Source organism: Desmodus rotundus, chromosome 13 (genome assembly GCF_022682495.2).
Source record: "Desmodus rotundus isolate HL8 chromosome 13, HLdesRot8A.1, whole genome shotgun sequence".
Lineage (NCBI taxonomy): Eukaryota > Metazoa > Chordata > Mammalia > Chiroptera > Phyllostomidae > Desmodus > Desmodus rotundus.
The window spans coordinates 42,692,220-42,710,295 of NC_071399.1; positions in this window are offsets into that span (position 1 = coordinate 42,692,220).

The following is an 18,076-nucleotide window of genomic DNA, read 5'->3' on the forward strand; positions in this document are numbered from 1 at the left end:
TTCTACTTGCTCTGGGCTGTCTTTGTTGTTCTTGCTCAAGTTCTTGTAGGTGTAGGGTTAGGTTGTTTGTTTGAAATGTTTCTATCTTTTTAAGGTAGGCCTGTATTGCTATGAACTTCCCTCTCAGGACTGCCTTTGCTGTGTCCCATAGGTTTTGGGTTGTTGTGAGTTCATTTTCATTTGTTTCCAGAAAGTTTTTGATTTCTTCCTTAATCTCGTTCTTGACCCATTCATTGTTTAATAGCATGCTATTCAGTCTCCATGATTTTGAGTGTTTCGGGTTTTTTCCTTTGGGGTTGGTTTCTTGTTTCAGTCCCTTGTGGTCAGAGAAAGTGCTTGATATGATTTCAATTTTCTTGAATTTGTTGAGGCTTGCTTTGTGTCCTATCGTGTGGTCTATCTTTGAAAATATTCCATGTCCACTTGAAAGGAATGTGTATTTTGCTTCTTTGGGATGAAAAGCTCTATATATATCAGTTAAGTCCATTTCCTCTAGGGTATTGTTAAGTGACACAATATCCTTCTTGATATTTTGTTTGGAAGATCTGTCCATTTTTGATAGTGGGGTGTTAAAGTCCCCTACTATAATTGTGTTGCTGTCAATATCTTTCTTGAAATCCTCCAAGATTTTCTTTATGTATTTGGGTGCTCCTATGTTGGGTGCATATATATTTACAATATTTATGTCTTCTCGGTGGATTCTTCCTTTGAGTATTAAGAAGTGACCTTCTGGGTCTCTCTTTATGGCCCTTCTTTGGAAGTCTATTTTGTCTGTTATGAGTATTGCTACCCCGGCTTTTTTTTCATGTCTGTTTGCTTGGAAAATTTGTTTCTAGCCCTTCACCCTCAGTCTGTGTAGGTCTTTTGTCCTGAGATGGGTCTCTTGTAGGCAGCATATGTGTGGGTCATGTTTTCTTAATCCATCCAGCTATTCTATGTCTTTTGATTGGAGAATTTAATCCATTTATGTTTAACTTTATTATCGATAGGTAGTTATTCATTGCCATTTTTTCCTACCTGTGTTCCTCTGTCTTTCTCTTTTCCTTCCTTTCCTTAAAGCAGTCCCTTTAGCATCTCTTGCAGAGCTGGTTTGGTGGAAGTGTATTCTTTTAGACTTCTTTTGTCTGGGAAACTCTTTATTTGGCCTTCTATCTTGATTGAGAGTCTTGCTGGGTAAAGTAGTCTTGGTTGCAGGTCTCTGGTTCTCATTACTTGGAGTATTTTTTTTCCATTCTCTTCTGGCTTGGAGCGTTTCCATTGAGAAGTCAGTTGCTAACCTTATTGGGGCTCCCTTGTATGTTACTTCCTGTTTCTCCCTTGCTCCCTTTAAGATCCTCTCTTTGTCTTGGAATTTTGCCATTTTAATTATGATGTGTCCTGCAGTGGGCCTCTTTGGGTTCCTCTTGCTTGGGACTCTCTGTGTTTCCTGGATTTGGGTGACTTTTTGTCTCATCTCATTAGGGAAATTTTCCATCATTACTTTTTCAAACAGGTTTTCTATCCCTTCTTCTTCTTCTCCTATGCTCTTCTTCTTCTCCTTCTGGTATTCCTATTATACGGATATTATTACGTTTCATGTTGTCCTGCATATCCCTTAATCCCTCTTCATTCTTTATGAGCCTCTTTTCCTTTTCTTGCTCATTCTGGGTATTTTTTTCTACTTTGTCCTCCAGCTCGCTGATTTGATCCTCTGCTTCATCAAGTCTGCTTTTCATTCCTTCTACTGTGTTCTTCAATTCAGAAATTGTATTCTTCATTTCCTCTTGGCCCTTGTTGATAGTTTCTATTTCCTTTTTCATGTTGATATAGTTTGCAGTGAGTTTATTGTAGCTTCCCTGTAGTTTCTGGTTGTTCTCTGTGAGCTCAGAGAGCTAGTGAGCTTCCTGATAACCATTGCTTTGAACTCAGTATCTGATAGTTGACTTGCCTCTTTTTTAGTTAGCATTGTTTCTGAGGCTTCCTCCTTTCCTTTCATTTGGGGATTGTTTCTTTGTCTTCCCATTGTTTGTGAGACTCTTCTTGTTAGCCTGTTCTTCTTAAATTGAACTATTCTGACTCCCTGGGTTTATGGTATGAACTTCTATGGTAGAATGCCAATGGGATTCAGTGGTGCTGTCTCCTTAATCTCCTGTGCTCACTGGTCTTGAGCTGACGTTTATGGGTCTAATATGGTCTGACTCTGGTCTTTTCAGCACTCCAGGTTTTATTGTCTCACCTGTGGGAAAAAGAGAAAGAGGGGGAAGGAGAAGGGAAGGAGGGAAAAAGGGAATAGAAAATGAAAGGAAGGAAGGAAGAAGGAATAAAGAAAGATTGGAGGCAAGATAAAAAGGAATTTTCACAAAAATTAAAACAAAAGAGTAAATAAAAGAAGGCAGGAAGAAGGAATAAAAAAAGAAAGAAGGACAGAAAGGAAGAAGGAATTCAGGGGGAAAGGAGGAAAAAAAAAGTCTTCTGCTGGCTTTAAATTGGTCAAGTTAGTTCTGCTGGTCTTCCTGTTATCAGATCTTTCAATGTCCTCTATCTTTGGTCTCCGATCTTCATATATGCTGGAATACCATTGGCTGTTCACTCTGTTCCTCAGATCAGCTAGGTGTTTCACTGGTGTTGAGGGGAAGTGGACTCTGGTCCCATCTATCTTGCCGCCATCTTCTGCTGTAGCTCTTAAACTCACTAAGTGGTTGTGTCAGTGAGTAAAGCAGAGAAGACTTGCTGGCTCAGTACCCGTCGGCTTCAGAACTTGTCAAACCTGTACTTGATGCATTTTGACAAGAGAATAATGTTTCTGGATTTGTTGCATTTGCTACAACTTGTATGAGTCACCACGCTGCTCCAGACCTGTAGGAGGGGCGGAGATGGGCAGCTGGACGGAGAGGACTCGCAGCAAGGCGGGGGCTGGCGGACCCAGCGAGGTGGAGGATTGTGGAAAGGGGCAGGCCAGGCTGCCGCTAGCAGACCCCACAAGGTGGTGGCTGCAAGATCCTGCGGCTCCACATTTGCACACAGATAAACCATGAGGAACAGCAGGGGAGCCAAACAGACCACATAACCCAGGGCTCCAGCGCAGGGAAATAAAGCCTCAAATCACTGATTGAAAACACCCATGGGGGTTAAGGTGGCAGCAGGAAAAACTCCCAGCCTCACAGGAGAGGTCGTTGGAGAGACCCACAGGGGCCTAGAGGGTGCGCAGGCCCACCCACTTGGGAAGCAGCACCAGAAGGGCCCAATGTGATTGTGGGTAGTGGAGGGAGTGACTGAAATCTGGCAGAGAGCAGAGCAAGGGCCCCTTATTTCTATTTTGTTTAGAGTTTTTTTCTGTTCTTTCATTTGGGCCAAATTTCTTTGTCTCCTCATTTTGTTAGCCTCCTTGTTTGTTTCCATGTATTAGGTAGAGCTGCTTTAGGCTCCCTGTCTTAGTAGTGTGGCCTATAATAGATAAGTGCACTGGCAAGTTGGTTGGGGTGGAGACTTAGGTAATCTCCAGGGTGGGACAACCCATGTGAACCAGGTTTATGGAGCCTCCCGTACGGTGCCACTGCTCTGTGACTTTGTGTGGGGGAGGACTCAGAAAGGGAACAATGCTGTTGCCTGGGTTCTGGAGTTTTGCCTGGGTGGAAGCTGTCCCCCAGTACTCTCCCTAATACCAGACACTTCAGTTTCCCCCTGTATGCCACTGGTGCCCTTTCAGCTGCTGCTCTGGTGCTGAACCCCCGAGGGTGTGAGTCTGCTAAATCCTAAATTCATTGTGGGCCCTTTAAGCAGAGATTCTTGAGAATCCCAGTTTCTTCCACTACCCCATCCCCCACTGGTTTTTATAGCCAGAGGTTATAGGAACTTATCTTCCTGGCACTGGAACCCTGGGTTGGGTGGTCTCGTCTGGGGCTGGGATCCCTCACACCCAAGGCATCCCTCCCAATTTTTATCTACCACACATGGGCATGAGACTCCTGTTCCACCTCTCCACCTCTCCACATCTCCATGTCTCCGCCCCTCCTATCCATCTGGAGGAATGTGACTTCTTTAATTCCTTGGTTGTCAGACTTCCATACAACTTGATGTGTTGATGAATCTGGGCGATAGTTGTTTTGTAATTAAGTTGTAATTTTTTCTGTGATTGTGTGAGGAGGTGAGCCATCTTTACCTACACCTCCATCTTGACCAGAAGTCTCTGCATCTTCTTTAATATCTCACTGGAAGTCCTAGACAGTGAAATAAGACAAGACGTAGAAATAAAGAGCATACACATTGGAAAGGGACCCAAATTGTTTCTTCACATAGATGAGATCATTGTCTATATAGAAAATCCCAAGGTATCAACAAAAAGCTCACTACATATAAGTGAGTTTAGCACATTGCTGAATACAGGTCAATATAAAAATCAATCACATTTTTACATCTAGCAATAAAACATGTAGTGAAATTAAAATATATATAAAATATTTGGGTTTATTCTAACCCAAAATGAAATGATTAGCTATATACCTACAAAATACATATATGATCTGTATGCTAGAAATTACAAAATTTAAATACTAAAGGCATATGAAGAATACCTAAATTAATAGAGTGTTCACAAGAAAAAAGTTCTGGAGGCAGAGAGTAGAAATGATTATACAACAACATGAGCTTGATGCTGTTGTGCACTTAAAAGTAGTTAAAATGGTAAATTTTTTTTTATGTACTTCCATACTTTTTTTTAAATTTTTATTGTTATTCAATTACAGTTGTATGCCTTTTCTCTCCTTCCCTCCCCCCCACCCCAGCTGAACCCACCTCCCTCCCCCACCCCCACCATCCCCCCCGATTTTCTCCATGTGTCCTTTATAATAGTTCCTGCAATCCCCTCTTCCCACTGTCCCCACCCCACTCCCCCCGGCCACTGCTAGACTGTTCCCAACCTCAATGTCTCTGGTTGTATTTTGTTTGCTTTTTTCTTTTGTTGATTATGTTCCAGTTAAAGGTGAGATCATATGGTATTTGTCCCTCACCGCCTGGCTTATTTCACTTAACATAATGCTCTCCAGTTTCATCCATGCTGTTGCAAAGGGTATAAGCTCCTTCTTTCTCTCTGCTGCGTAGAATTCCATTGTGTAAATATACCATAGTTTTTGGATCCACTTGTTTGCTGATGGGCACTTAGGTTGCTTCCAGTACTTGGCTATTGTAAATTGTGCTGCTATGAACATTGGGGTGCACAGGTTCTTTTGGACTGGTGTTTCAGGGTTCTTAGGGGATAATCCCAGCAGCAGAATTGCTGGGTCAAAGGGCAGTTCCATTTTTAGTTTTCTGAGGAAATTCCATACTGTTTTCCACAGTGGCCTCACCAGGCTGCATTCCCACCAACAGTGCACTAGGGTTCCCTTTTCTCCGCATCCTCTCCATCATTTGTTTGTTGATTTGTTTATGTTGGCCACTCTGACTGGTGTGAGATGGTACCTCATTGTGGTTTTAATTTACATCTCTCTGATGGCTAGTGATGCTGAGCAACTTTTCATATGTCTCTGGGCCCTCTGTATGTCTTCCTTGGAGAAGTGTCTGTTCAAGTCCTTTGCCCATTTTTTAATTGGGTTGTTTGTCTTCCTGGAGTGGAGTTGTGTGAGTTCTTTATATATTTTGGAGATCAGGCCCCTGTCTGAAGTATCATTGGCAAATATGTTTTCCCATACTGTTGGTTCTCTTTGTAATTTGGTGCTATTTTCTTTAGCCTTGCAGAAGCTTTTTATTTTGATGAGGTCCCATTTGTTTATTCTTTCCTTTATGTCCCTTGCTTTTGGGGACATGTCTGTGAGGATGTTGCTGCATGGAATGTCTGAGATTTTCCTGCCAATGTTTTCCTCGAGGACTTTTATAGTGTTACAACTTATATTTAAGTCTTTTATCCATCTTGAGTTTATTTTTGTGTATGGCTTAAGTTGGTGATCAAGTTTCATTTTTTTGCACGTAGCTGTCTAGATCTCCCAACACCATCTGTTGAAGAGGCTGTTGTTACTCCATTTTATGCTCCTGCCTCCTTTATCAAATATTAATTGACCATAAATACTTGAGTTTATTTCTGGGCTCTCCGTTCTGTTCCATTGGTCTATGTGCCTGTTTTTATGCCAGTACCAGGCTGTTTTGATTACAGTGGCCTTGTAATACACTTTGATATCAGGTACTGTGATCCCTCCTGCTTTGTTCTTCTTTCTCAAAATTGCTGCAGCTATTCGGGGTCGTTTATGGTTCCATATAAATTTCTGAAATGTTTGTTCTATATCTGTGAAATATGTCATGGGTACTCTAATAGGGATTGCATTGAATCTATAAATTGCTTTGGGTAGTATGGTCATAAAATGGTAAATTTCATGTTAGGTAGATTTTAACTGCAGTAATAAGTAATAATAGGAAAAGAAAAAAAGATGAAGTCATACTTTAGTAGGGTGGAACCTTAATCCAATATGACTGGTGATCTTAAAAGAAGAGAAGAGACACAGAGGGGAGAAGGCCATTGAAGATCCAAAGAGAAACATCAGAAAGAAGTCATTGAGAAGATGGAGGCAGGCATTGGAGTGATACCTCTGTAAGCCAAAGGGCACCAAGAATTTATGGCAGACATCAGAAGTTCAAAGAGCAAAGGAGGGATCTCCCCTAGAGTCTTGAGAGAACAGGGCCCCGCAGACACCTTGACTTTGGACTTCTACCTTCCAGAGATGTAAGAAAATAAATTTCTGTTGGTTTTTTTTTTAATTTTTTAATTTTTTATTTTTTATTTTTATTCAGTTACAATTGTCTGCATTTTCTCCCCATCCCTCCACCCCACCCCAGCCAGTCCCACCTCCCTCCTCCACCTCTACCCTCCCCCTTGATTTTGTCCTTGTGTCTTTTATAGTAGCTCCTATAGACCCCTCTCCCCACCATCCCCTCCCCACTCCCCTCTGGCTATTGTTACATTGTTCTTAATTTCAATGTCTCTGGTTATATTTTGTTTGCTTTTTTCTTTTGTTGATTATGTTTTAAGCCACCCAATTTGTGGCACTTTGTTTCATTGGGCTTAGGAAACAATATCATGTTTCAGGTATTTAAATATAAAAAAGAGGCCTTTGATTATGGAGGTTTGGGGTGGGGAAGGAAAGGAGGTTCTCAAGGGGATGTTCAGAAAACAGTGTTCCATCTTTTCATTTAAAAAATTAGCTACTTTTAAATTTTTTCTGAGAAAATCCATTGTCTTTAGAACTTATTATATATACACTAAAGTGTATTTTTACTTTATACAAGTGTCTCAAAAAGACAATATTTGCATGATGGAATACTATATTATTTTAGATATTTAATATATGGGAAGGTATTTAGGAAGTACACTAAGTCTGAAGGAATGGTTATGATGCTACCTGATTCAACACTTAAAATGTATGTTTGCCAGAGCATTAACATATTTTCTATTTTCTCATGAATCTTTCAAAAAAAATTTTTTGCATAACTTACCTCAGGAATCAGAAAAAAATTAACATCATAATAATACTTTTAAGTTTCAAAATTATAAATAATTTGATAGGTTGAAGTTATCCTCCTGGGAGCCAGCTCTTACAAAACCCAAGCCAGAGGTCCAAGAGCAAGGTGCTGTCCATGGACCCAAGCTCATGATAGTTAGCTCATGTCCCTGGTGCTCCCCACCCAGTGATCTGCACAGGACATTACATGGAGAATATAATCCTCTGTGGTTCCCCACTTATCCTTGGGCTCAGCACTTTGGAAGCAACTATGCTGAGTTTTTCTCCCACCCCAATGATATTTCTGTGTTTGGAGACATTCTCTATATATTTGATTATTTTCTCACCAAGAAAAAGCCCTCTTTAAACTGTTCAGTTTGTATTGACAAATATTGATTTTTACCAAGCACCATACTAAGTGCTGTGTGGGACAGTATAATTTTGTAATTAGGACCATGAGATCTAGAATCAGATTGACTGGGATTTGAATCCTGGCTCTATAATTTCTTAGTACTGCAAATGAGCAAATTACCTAATTTCTTTAACCCTCAATTTTTAAGTCTGAAAAATGGAGGTAATATATAAAGGCATTATTCATTTACTTCTAAGAAAGACAAATATTGCCAATTAAATTTTGGCATGTTTCCTTAAACAATAGCCCTGTATACTGCATGAGTTGGTCACATCAGCCTCTCATTACTTTGAATTTTCTTCCATCTACAACAAATGTCCTCGGTTGTTGCTTTTGCAAGAAAATACATAAGTGAAAACATTTCTCCAACAACAAATTTCCAGCTCTATTTCCATGCTTTTCTGTGTTTACATAGTCCCAACAATGAATATATAACCCACTTAAAATGCTAATATTAACAGCAATGACAAAGTCTGTACACACAGGCAAAGATACCTACTTATTTCTGCTGCCTAGTAATACCATCCCTTGTAAAGTGAATCAAGACTCTTAAGAAGTTAGTGGAGTAAACAAACAAAATAACCCATTGATTTAATGATATCAGTGTTAACTCCCTCTTTGAGTTTTGTATGATTAAATTTATTATACCTGCTACATACTAGGCACTTATTAAATGTTAGCAATTATTACACACATGGTTATAACATAATCCTAGCCCTTCAGAAAGGTATAGGTCCCGAGGTTTGGACCAAAACAAACCAAATAACAATAACAGAAAACCCTAATATGTCTGATTATTAAGTTGAACCCTAGGTCCTTCCCTTGTTTTTGAAGGGATTTCTTTTTTTTCCCATATATTGTATTGATTATGCTATTACACTTGTCCCACTGTTTTCTCCCCTTCATTCCCCTTCACCCTGCACCTCCCCTCCCACCAGCATTCCTCCCCACTTAGTTCACATCCATGGGTCATGCATATAAATTCTTTGGCTTCTCCATTTCCTATACTTTTTTTAACCTCCCCCTGTCTATTTATACTTACCATTTATGCTTCTTATTCCCTGTACGGTCCTCCCTCTCTCCCCCCTCCACCTCCCCACTGATAACCCTCCATGTGACCTCCATTTCTGGGGTTCTGTTCCTGTTCTAGTTGTTTCCTTAGTTTGTTTTTGTTTTGTTTTTAGGTTCAGTTGTTGATAGTTGAGAGTTTGTTGTCATTTTCCTGTTCATAGCTTTGATCATCTTCTTTTTCTTAGATAAGTCCCTTTAACATTTCATAAATAAGGGCTGGGTGATGATGAACTCCTTCAACTTGACCTTATCTGGGAAGCACTTTATCTGCCCTTGCATTCTAAATGATAGCTTTGCTGGATAGAGTAATCTTGGATGTAGGCCCTTGCCTTTCATGACTTGGAATACTTCTTGCCAGCCCCTTCTTGCCTGTAAGGTCTCTTTTGAGAAATCAGCTGACAGTCTTATGGGAACCCCTTTGTAGGTAACTGTGTCCTTTTCTCTTGCTGCTTTTAAGATTCTCTCCTTCTCTTTAATCTTGGCTAATGTAATTATGATGTGCCTTGGGGTGTGCTTCCTTGGGTCCAACTTCTTTGGAACTCTCTGAGTTTCCTGGACTTCCTGGAAGTCTATCTCCTTTGTCAGATTGGGGAAGTTCTCCTTCATTATTTTTTCAAATAAGTTTTCAATTTCTTGCACTTCTCTTCTCCTTCTGGCACCCCTATGATTCGGATGTTGGAACGTTGAAAGATGTCCTGGAGGTTCCTAAGCCTCTCCTCATTGTTTTGAATTCTTTCTTCATTCTGCTGTGGTTGAATGTTTCTTTCTTCCTTCTGCTCCAAACGGTTGATTTGAGTGCTGGTTTCCTTCCCTTCATTGTTGGTTCCCTGTATATTTTCCTTTATTTCACTTAGCATAGCCTTCACTTTTTCCTCTATTTTGTGACCATACTCAACCATTTCTGTGAGCATTCTGATTACCAGTGTTTTGAACTCTGCATCTGATAGGTTGGCTCTCTCTTTGTTGCTTAGTTGTATTTTTTCTGGAGCTTTGATCTGTTCTTTCGTTTGGGCCATATTTCTTTGTCTCTGCATACCTGTTACATTGCAAGTGGTGAGTCGTAGGTATTTGCTAGGATAGGGAAACCTGCGTCACTGTGTTGTGGCACTATATGTGGGGGAGGGGTCAGAGAGGGGACAATGCCACTTGCTTGGCTCTTGGCTGACTTTCGGTCACTTCCTCCACTACCCACAAGCAAATTAGGCTCTTCAGGTACTGATTCCAGGGTGGGGGGTTTGTGTACATTCTAGGATCGCATGGGACACTCCAATGAACTCTCCTGTGAGTCTGGGAATTTTTCCTGCCACTGCAACCCCCACATGTTTTTACAGCCAGAGGTTTTGAGTCTTTCTTTCCCATGCTGGAATCCTGGGTTTCGAGGTCTGTCTCATTCTCCAGTTGTTCCTCCTAGTTTAGTCACATGCAAATGTGGGGCTACCAGCTGCTGCCTTGCCGTGTGTCCTCTCTCCAGGCTACCCATCTCTGCCCCTCCTACCAGTCTGGATGAATGTTTCTTCCTTAACTCCTTAGTTGTCAGACTCCCATGCAGTTCAATTTTCTGTCAGTTCTGGTTGTTTTTTGTTTAGAAATTTGTTGTTGTCCTTCTTTTGGTTGTACAAGGAGGTAAAGTGTATCTACCTACACCTCCATCTTGGCCAGAAGTCTCAAAGGGTTTCCATATACTCTCTCTGACTTCTTTGATCCAGCCACTTAGCAAGGATTTACTGAAATATTATGTACAGTGCTGGGCAAAGGACCCTCTAGATTTGCAATCAACATTCAACAAAATCAAGTCCAGTGACCTGTGATAGTGCCAGATGAAAATGTTTGGAGTCCCTAAGTATTGCTCATATGTGTCTAAAGATTGAAGGTGATTGGGGTGTCAAAAGAATGACTAAAAACCAAGCAGGAGTTTGGGGAGAAAGCAGAATAAAAAAACAAGATATTAAAGATAATGGAAAAAAGACAAGCATTGAATGAGGAATGAGACCTCATTTCCAGTCCTGTACTTCTCCAAATCAATGTATGGCTAACATTTCCTTCTAATATTTCCTTTTTGAACATTGTAAGGAACTGTTGAGATCTTTTATGTCCACATCATTATTTTATTAAGGAGCACAGTGGGGTTGTGACTTGATGAAGACATGGCTTCTGCTAGGTCCACAATAATCCCCACTCTTCTTCCAGATTTTCTATATCTTTAAATTGTTTTATAATGGGTTCTCAATACAATGGAAACAGTGCATTGACCAAAAAGTCAATTGATTGATATTACTTTTCATCATAGCCAAGAGGAACTTGGTAACTAATATACAAATAAGTCCCTAGCTTTTAAGCACAAACCTTAAAGAAAAAAAAAATGAAGGAAACTGTGTCAGAAGCAAAAATCTTTGTTAGGCAGGCTATAGTAGAAGAAACACAAACACCAAATGAGGAACATGAGCTTGTTTTTTTCACTCTATAAATAGACTTTTGTATAAAAGGGCAAAGGACATGAACTTTCCATTAAAATAATTTTTTTTTCATAGCTGTTTTTTTATTTTTTTAATTATATTTTATTGATTATGCTGTTACAATTTTCCTGATCTTTCCTCCTTTGACCCCCTCCACCCAGCATCCCCCACTCCCTCAAGCAATCCCCCCACCATTGGTCATGTCCATGGGTTGTGTGTATAAATTCTTTGGCTACTCCATTTCCTATACTGTATTTTACATTTCCATGGTTATTCTGTAACTATCTATTTGTACATCTTAATCCCCTCACCTCTTCACCCATTCTCCCCCTCCCCCCTTCCACCTGGCAATCATCTGGTAACTAACTTCTTTTCTCTTGCTGCTTTTAAGACTCTCTCTTTATCTTTGACCTTTGGCCTTTTAGTTATGATGTGTCTGGGAGATGGCCTCTTAGTATCTATCCATCATAATTGGAACTCTCTGTGCTTCCTGGACTTGCATGTCTATTTCCTTCACCAAATTTGGGACGTTTTCTTTCATTATTTTCTCAGATAGAATCCCAATTGCCTGCTCTTTCCCTTCTCTTTCTGGTACCCCTATAATGCAAATGTTGGGCATCTTGAAGTTGTCCAAGAAGCTGTTTATACTATCATCATTTTTTGGATTCCTTTTGCTTCTTGTTGTTCTGTGTGGTTGCTTTTAGTTTCCTTGTGTTCCAAATCATTGATTTGATTCTCAGCTTCATCCACTCTACTGTTGTTTCCCTGTAAATCAGGGCCATCCAACCCATGGCCCACAGGCCACATGTGGTTCAGGATGGGTATGAATGCAACCCAACACAAAATCATAAATTTACTTAAAGCATTATGAGATTTTTTTTGTGTGTGATTACATGTCACAATGTCACATAAAATAAATGTGTGTATGCTCTTTCTATTTGTACACATGTGTGGCTTCAGTTTTATACTGGTGTGTGGCTTCCAGTGAGTTATCTTTCAAGCTCAGAGAGTAGAATCGACACCGTCAGACGTTACATGTGCTTGTAGTGACTTAGCGAAGAAGTGATTATCAATCATATTTCAACCAACCATTGCAACATTAGGTGCTTTATATCCCCATGCTTAATAAGTTATTTAGAAGTCAGGTAAGCATTCTTATATGATTATTAATGGTACTTCACACCTCCGTGGCACTTCACACATGGCCCACCACACTTTACAATCGGACCTCCACCTCGCCCTGCATCGGCAGACAAGAGGGCTGTGGAAGAGCCCAAACCTTGCTTTCTATTTTCTTGTCAGTTAATTTTAATAATAAAAGTAAATAAAAGTCCCTTATCTATTATTATTTTTTTAATCCCAGCATGGCTTCTACAATGTCTCAAAGGAAAAAACCCAAAACAGAAAAATTACAGATGAAGGAGGATTGTTCAGTGAAAAGTGGACAGATGACTACTTTTTTTGTTGAGGCAAATAGTAAGGCACTCTGCCTAATCTGTAGGGAATTTGTGCAAGTTTACAAAGACTATAACTTGAAAAGGCATTATATACAAAATCATGCTGCCAAATCCAATGCATATGAAGGATTGTGTCATAAAGACAAAAACAGCAGAACTGAAAATAAGTCTGTCTTTTCAACAAAAAATTTTCAAAAAGTTACAACTCAGGCAGATTCCATTGTAAGAGCTAGCTATGTGGTAGCATATTTAATGGCAACAAAATCAAAACCATTTATTGATGGTGAGTTTATTAAGCAATGCATAGAAAATGTGGCAGATATAACTTGCTCTGAAAAAAAGGGAAGATATTTCTAAAATCAGTTTGTCTCACCAGACTATATAGCCAAGTGAATTGAAGAAATTGGGAAATCAATTGAAAAAAGTTTGAAGAGTAAGGCTGCTAATTTTAAATTTTATGCTTTGGCGATGGATGGTAGTACTGATGCTACAGATACACCTCAACTTGCCATTTTTATTAGAGGTATTGATGATGATATAATGTCACTGAAGAAATCGCTTCTTTAGTGCCATTAAAAGACACAACTAAATCAAGAGATTTATAGGAAGCAGTAAAAAATATGTTAATGCGATTTTCTTTGTCCACTGTCAACATATCTGGTAGTTACTGATGGTGCCCCAGCAATGGTAGGGAAAAGAAAGGGACTTATAAAATTAATAAAAAACAATGCAATTGCCACCCAAAATTCATGTTTGATGAAGTATTATTGCATAGTACATCAAGAAAATTTATGCACAAAAGCTTTAAAAATGATTAACAACATGCAAATCATCAAGACTGTATTTCGTAAGAGCCAAGGGACTGAATCATCGCCGATTTTAGGAATTCCTTGAAAGTATTGATGCTGACTGTGGCAACAATGTTTACTTTTTGGAAGTAAGATGGCTAAATTGAGGCCAGATGTTGAAAATATTTTATGATTTGCAATATATTATCAAGTCGTTTATGGTATCAAAAAGCAAATTTGTGCTGAAACTTAATGATAAAAACTGGCTTACCAATTTAGCATTTTAGTGGATTTAACCACTCATTTAAATTAGTTAAACATGCATCTTCAAAGTGAAAACCAATTCATCAATACCATGTTTCAAACCATAACAGTATTCCAAATGAAACTGAAATTATGGCAAGGTTAAATTAAGGCAAACAATTTTATGCATGTCGACACATTGGCTAAACCCAGTCCTTATGAACAGTGAGAAATATACAACCTTGCTTTTCGATTTGATACAAGAATTAATCTTGAAAACAGATTTCAAGATTTCTGGGAAAATAATCAATATTTTGCTATATTTGTGACTCCATTTTCAGTTGACATAAATATGTTACCTGCCAATTTTCAAATGGAATACATAGAGCTGCAATCTGACATTGAACTTAAAGAAAAATTTGATCATGTCTCTACTGGATTTTCATAGGTCTTATCTTCCTAAAGACAAATATCCCTTGCTTCACAACCAAGCCTTATTCAAATCATCGCTATTTGGCAGCATCTATATTCACGAGCATCTATTTTCAAGAATGAGACACACTAATGTTACAGAAACATGCTCCCTGCCCCTGGGGGTCTTGTTACTCTATGGTTCTTTTTGCCCACTGCTGGTAAGAGTTGTGGCTTTCAATGCCAGAGTTTGGTAAAAAGGAAAGGAATTATTTTATTAAAAGTTATACAGGTTTAGAGTACTGACAGAATGTCACCATTAAATCCCAAAGTCCCTATAAAACACCCCCCCATACACACAGTCCTGTCTCCCATTGTCAAACCAGGCCAGTCAGGGGTACCATATCTTAGGAAAAGAAATAGAAGTCCATAGCTCAGCTATACTCCCATTCTTAATCCCAAATCGCATCTTCATGGTGGGAGCCTTCTGCATTCTTTCAAACTGTGTGGCCAAGAGAGTGAGCTCTGCTCAGCTGCTAATCCTGCTTTACTGCTTTCTAAACTGCGTGGTCAAGAGAGCCAGCTCTCTGCTCCCAAACCACATGGTAAAGCCCCAGCATGGCAGCTACACCTGAGTTTTAAATCCCAGCATGGATTTTCCTCCATGACCCCCTTTCCACCCATACTGGGTTACACTTGTCAGGAGTCTGCCTTTCTTGGATGCCATTGTTAGTCCAGGCAAGCGTGGCCACCTGGTGCAGAAGCCGCCTCCAAACTGCTCTCACAAAGCACAGGAAGCCCCTCTGGCTATATCGCATCAGGGGTTAGAGTCACACCCATCTCCCTGGCTCTGAGCACTTGCAGAGCTTTTTAATGTTATTAAAACACTAGTATAAAGGACACATGGACAAAATCAAGGGGGAGGGTGGAGGTGGGGGAGGGAGGTGGGTTCAGCTGGGGTGGGGTGGAGGGATGGGGAGAAAAGGCATACAACTGTAATTTAATAACAATAAAAATTAAAAAAAAACACTGGCCAAGTTCTTCAGATATGAAAAGTAGCTCTCAGTGGCCCTGCTTCATTTCCCTCATTTCCCCCATTTCCCAACTGATAGCCATCAGAGTTTTCTGCATTTGGGGGGAAGCTCTAGCTCAATACCCCATTACATTAAGAGTAAAATTAGAACGAAAATATCTGATGAGCACCTTGAAAACTCACTGAGAATTGCAGCTACTTCTATCATACCAGATATTGATGCACTAGTTTCTCAAATACAATGTCAAACATCTCACTAGTTTTATGTTGCCCTCTTTTCTTTTACTTTTATAGTAAAAAATATTTAAAAATCAATGATGTTTTATTACTTAGATATGTACATAACATAATTTCTATGTTAGTGATCACAAACTTTGGACCTGCTCGATGATTTTAAAAGATTATTGAGCCCTGGCTGGTGTAGCTCAGTGGATTGAGCATTGGCCTGCAAACCGAAGGGTCACTGGTTGGATTCCCAGTCAGAGCACATGCCTGGGTTGCAGGGCCAGGTCCCCAGTAGGGGGCACGTGAGGGGCAACCACACATTGATGTTCCTCTCTCTCTCTTTCTCCCTCCCTTCCCCCTTTCTAAAAATAAATAAATAATATATGTTGTAAATAAATAAATTATTGAAAGGTCCATTGCATAATTAGGGTTATTATGTGAGGACTTTTTTGCTTATCTGTGGTGGCGGATATCACAAAAATTATGTGCAGACCTTTTTTTTCCTCATCAGTTTTTGTTAGTGTTTGTGTATTTAATGTGTGGCCCAAGATAACTCTTCTTCTAGTGTGGCTCAGAGATGCCAAAAGGTTAGGCACCCTTGCAGTAAATTGTTCTTTATTCCAATTAGTGTATCCTTCATTTCTGACTGAGTCTTTTTTATGCTGCTGAGGTCCTCACTACGTTCTTTGAGCATCCTTATAAACAGTGTTTTGAACTCTGCATATGCTAGATTGCTTATCTCCATTTCATTTAGCTCTTTTCCTGGAGTTTTGATCTGTTCTTTCATTTGGGCCATGTTTCTTTGTCTTCAGGTTTTGTCAGCCTCCTTGTGTTTATTTCTATGTGTTAGGTACAGCTGTTTTGACTCCATGTCTTGGTAGTATGCCCTAATGTAGTAGGTGTCCTGAGAGGTCCAGTGTCACAGCCTCCACTATCACCCAAGCTGGGTACTCAAGGTGTGCCCTTCATGTGGACTGAGTACACTCTTCTCTTGTAGTTGAGCCTTGTTGCTATTGGCAGATCAATGGAAGGGATTTACCCAGGCCAGTCAGCTGCAAGGATTGACTGTGACCACTGACCACCACCCTCTACCCTCCGTGGAGGATCAGCAGCGCAGGGGCAGGGAGGTGGTGCTCCAATGTGGCCTGTAGCTGTCCACTGGGTATACTGCCCCTGGGGTTTCCCAGGTGGTGCAGGCCAAGGTTAGCCCCTACCTGTGTTTTTCCCAGGGCACCCTCCCTGAGCTGTAAAACAATGGAGATGGTGGCTGCTTGTGCTTTGCTTGAAGATTCCCAGGGAAAGCCAAGCTATGAATCTAATTTGGCTGCCACTAGGGCTCATTGAAGCCAGCTATTGCTTGTTTGATAGGATTTAGGAGCCAATACTCTCCATCCTTATGGAAAAGCAGTTTTGGTGGGCCAATAAATTGGGTAGGGCAGAGCCTCCAGGGATTTCCAAGGTGAGTCAAACAGTGTTAGCCAGGTTGATTGAGTCTCAGACATGGCACCTGCTTGCCAACTCTGTCAGGCAAAGGTTTAGCAAAGGGACTATGGTCTCCTCTGCTCACCTTGATGTCAGACACCACTTTCTCCTATGTGCCACAGGTGCCTTTCAAGCTGCTACTGTGGTGCTGGAGTTCAGAGGGAGTGAATCTGAGTCTGAGTCTGAGTAGTTCTTATTAAAGAACCCGTGTGTGGGTTCTTTAAGAGGAACTGCTTGTGGCTCCAGCAGTTTCTTCCACTGACTCAATGCCCACTGGTTTTTGCAGCCAGAAGTTGTGGGGACTTATCTTCCCAGCACTGGAACCCTGGGCTGAGGGGCTTAGTGTAGGTCTGGGACTCCTTGCTCCCAGGATATCTCTCCTAAATTTTTATCCATGTGGGTGTGGGACCAGCCCATTCCACATCTGTGCCTTTCATACCAGTCTGGATGGATGTGGTTTCTTTAATTCTATAGTTATCAGACTTCCATTCAACTCCATTTTTTAGTTGTCAGACTGCCATTCAGCTTGATCTCTGACATTCTTGAATGATGGTTGTTCTATATTTTAGTCATAATTTTGATGTGGTTGTGTGAAGACGCAAGCCCATGTCTGCCTATGCTGCCATCTTGACTGGTAGTCATCTAAAATAATATTTTTAAAGCTGTTAATTACAGCAAAGTTTTGTTCTGGACAAAAGTGATACATATATATATAGATATATACTATTTACATATTTTAATGTATATATTTATGTCATAATAAATATATATTTAGCCTTTCAAGGTCTAGAAACAAATATAAAGCATAAGGACAAAAATAGTATGATGAGTGACTTAAAGTTCTAGAAATTGTGCTAGAAGCCACTTTTCAGTAAAAGCAGAGCCTCTTATGAATTCTAAATTTGTCTTCCTATTAATTTCATCTCCCAAATGCTGACTAATTTGAAATAAATAATCAATCAAAGTGAAATCTTGGGATGCCTGGAGGGCAGTGACTGTGCCAGCAGAGAGGGAATGATGAGTGCATGAGGAAGGTATTTA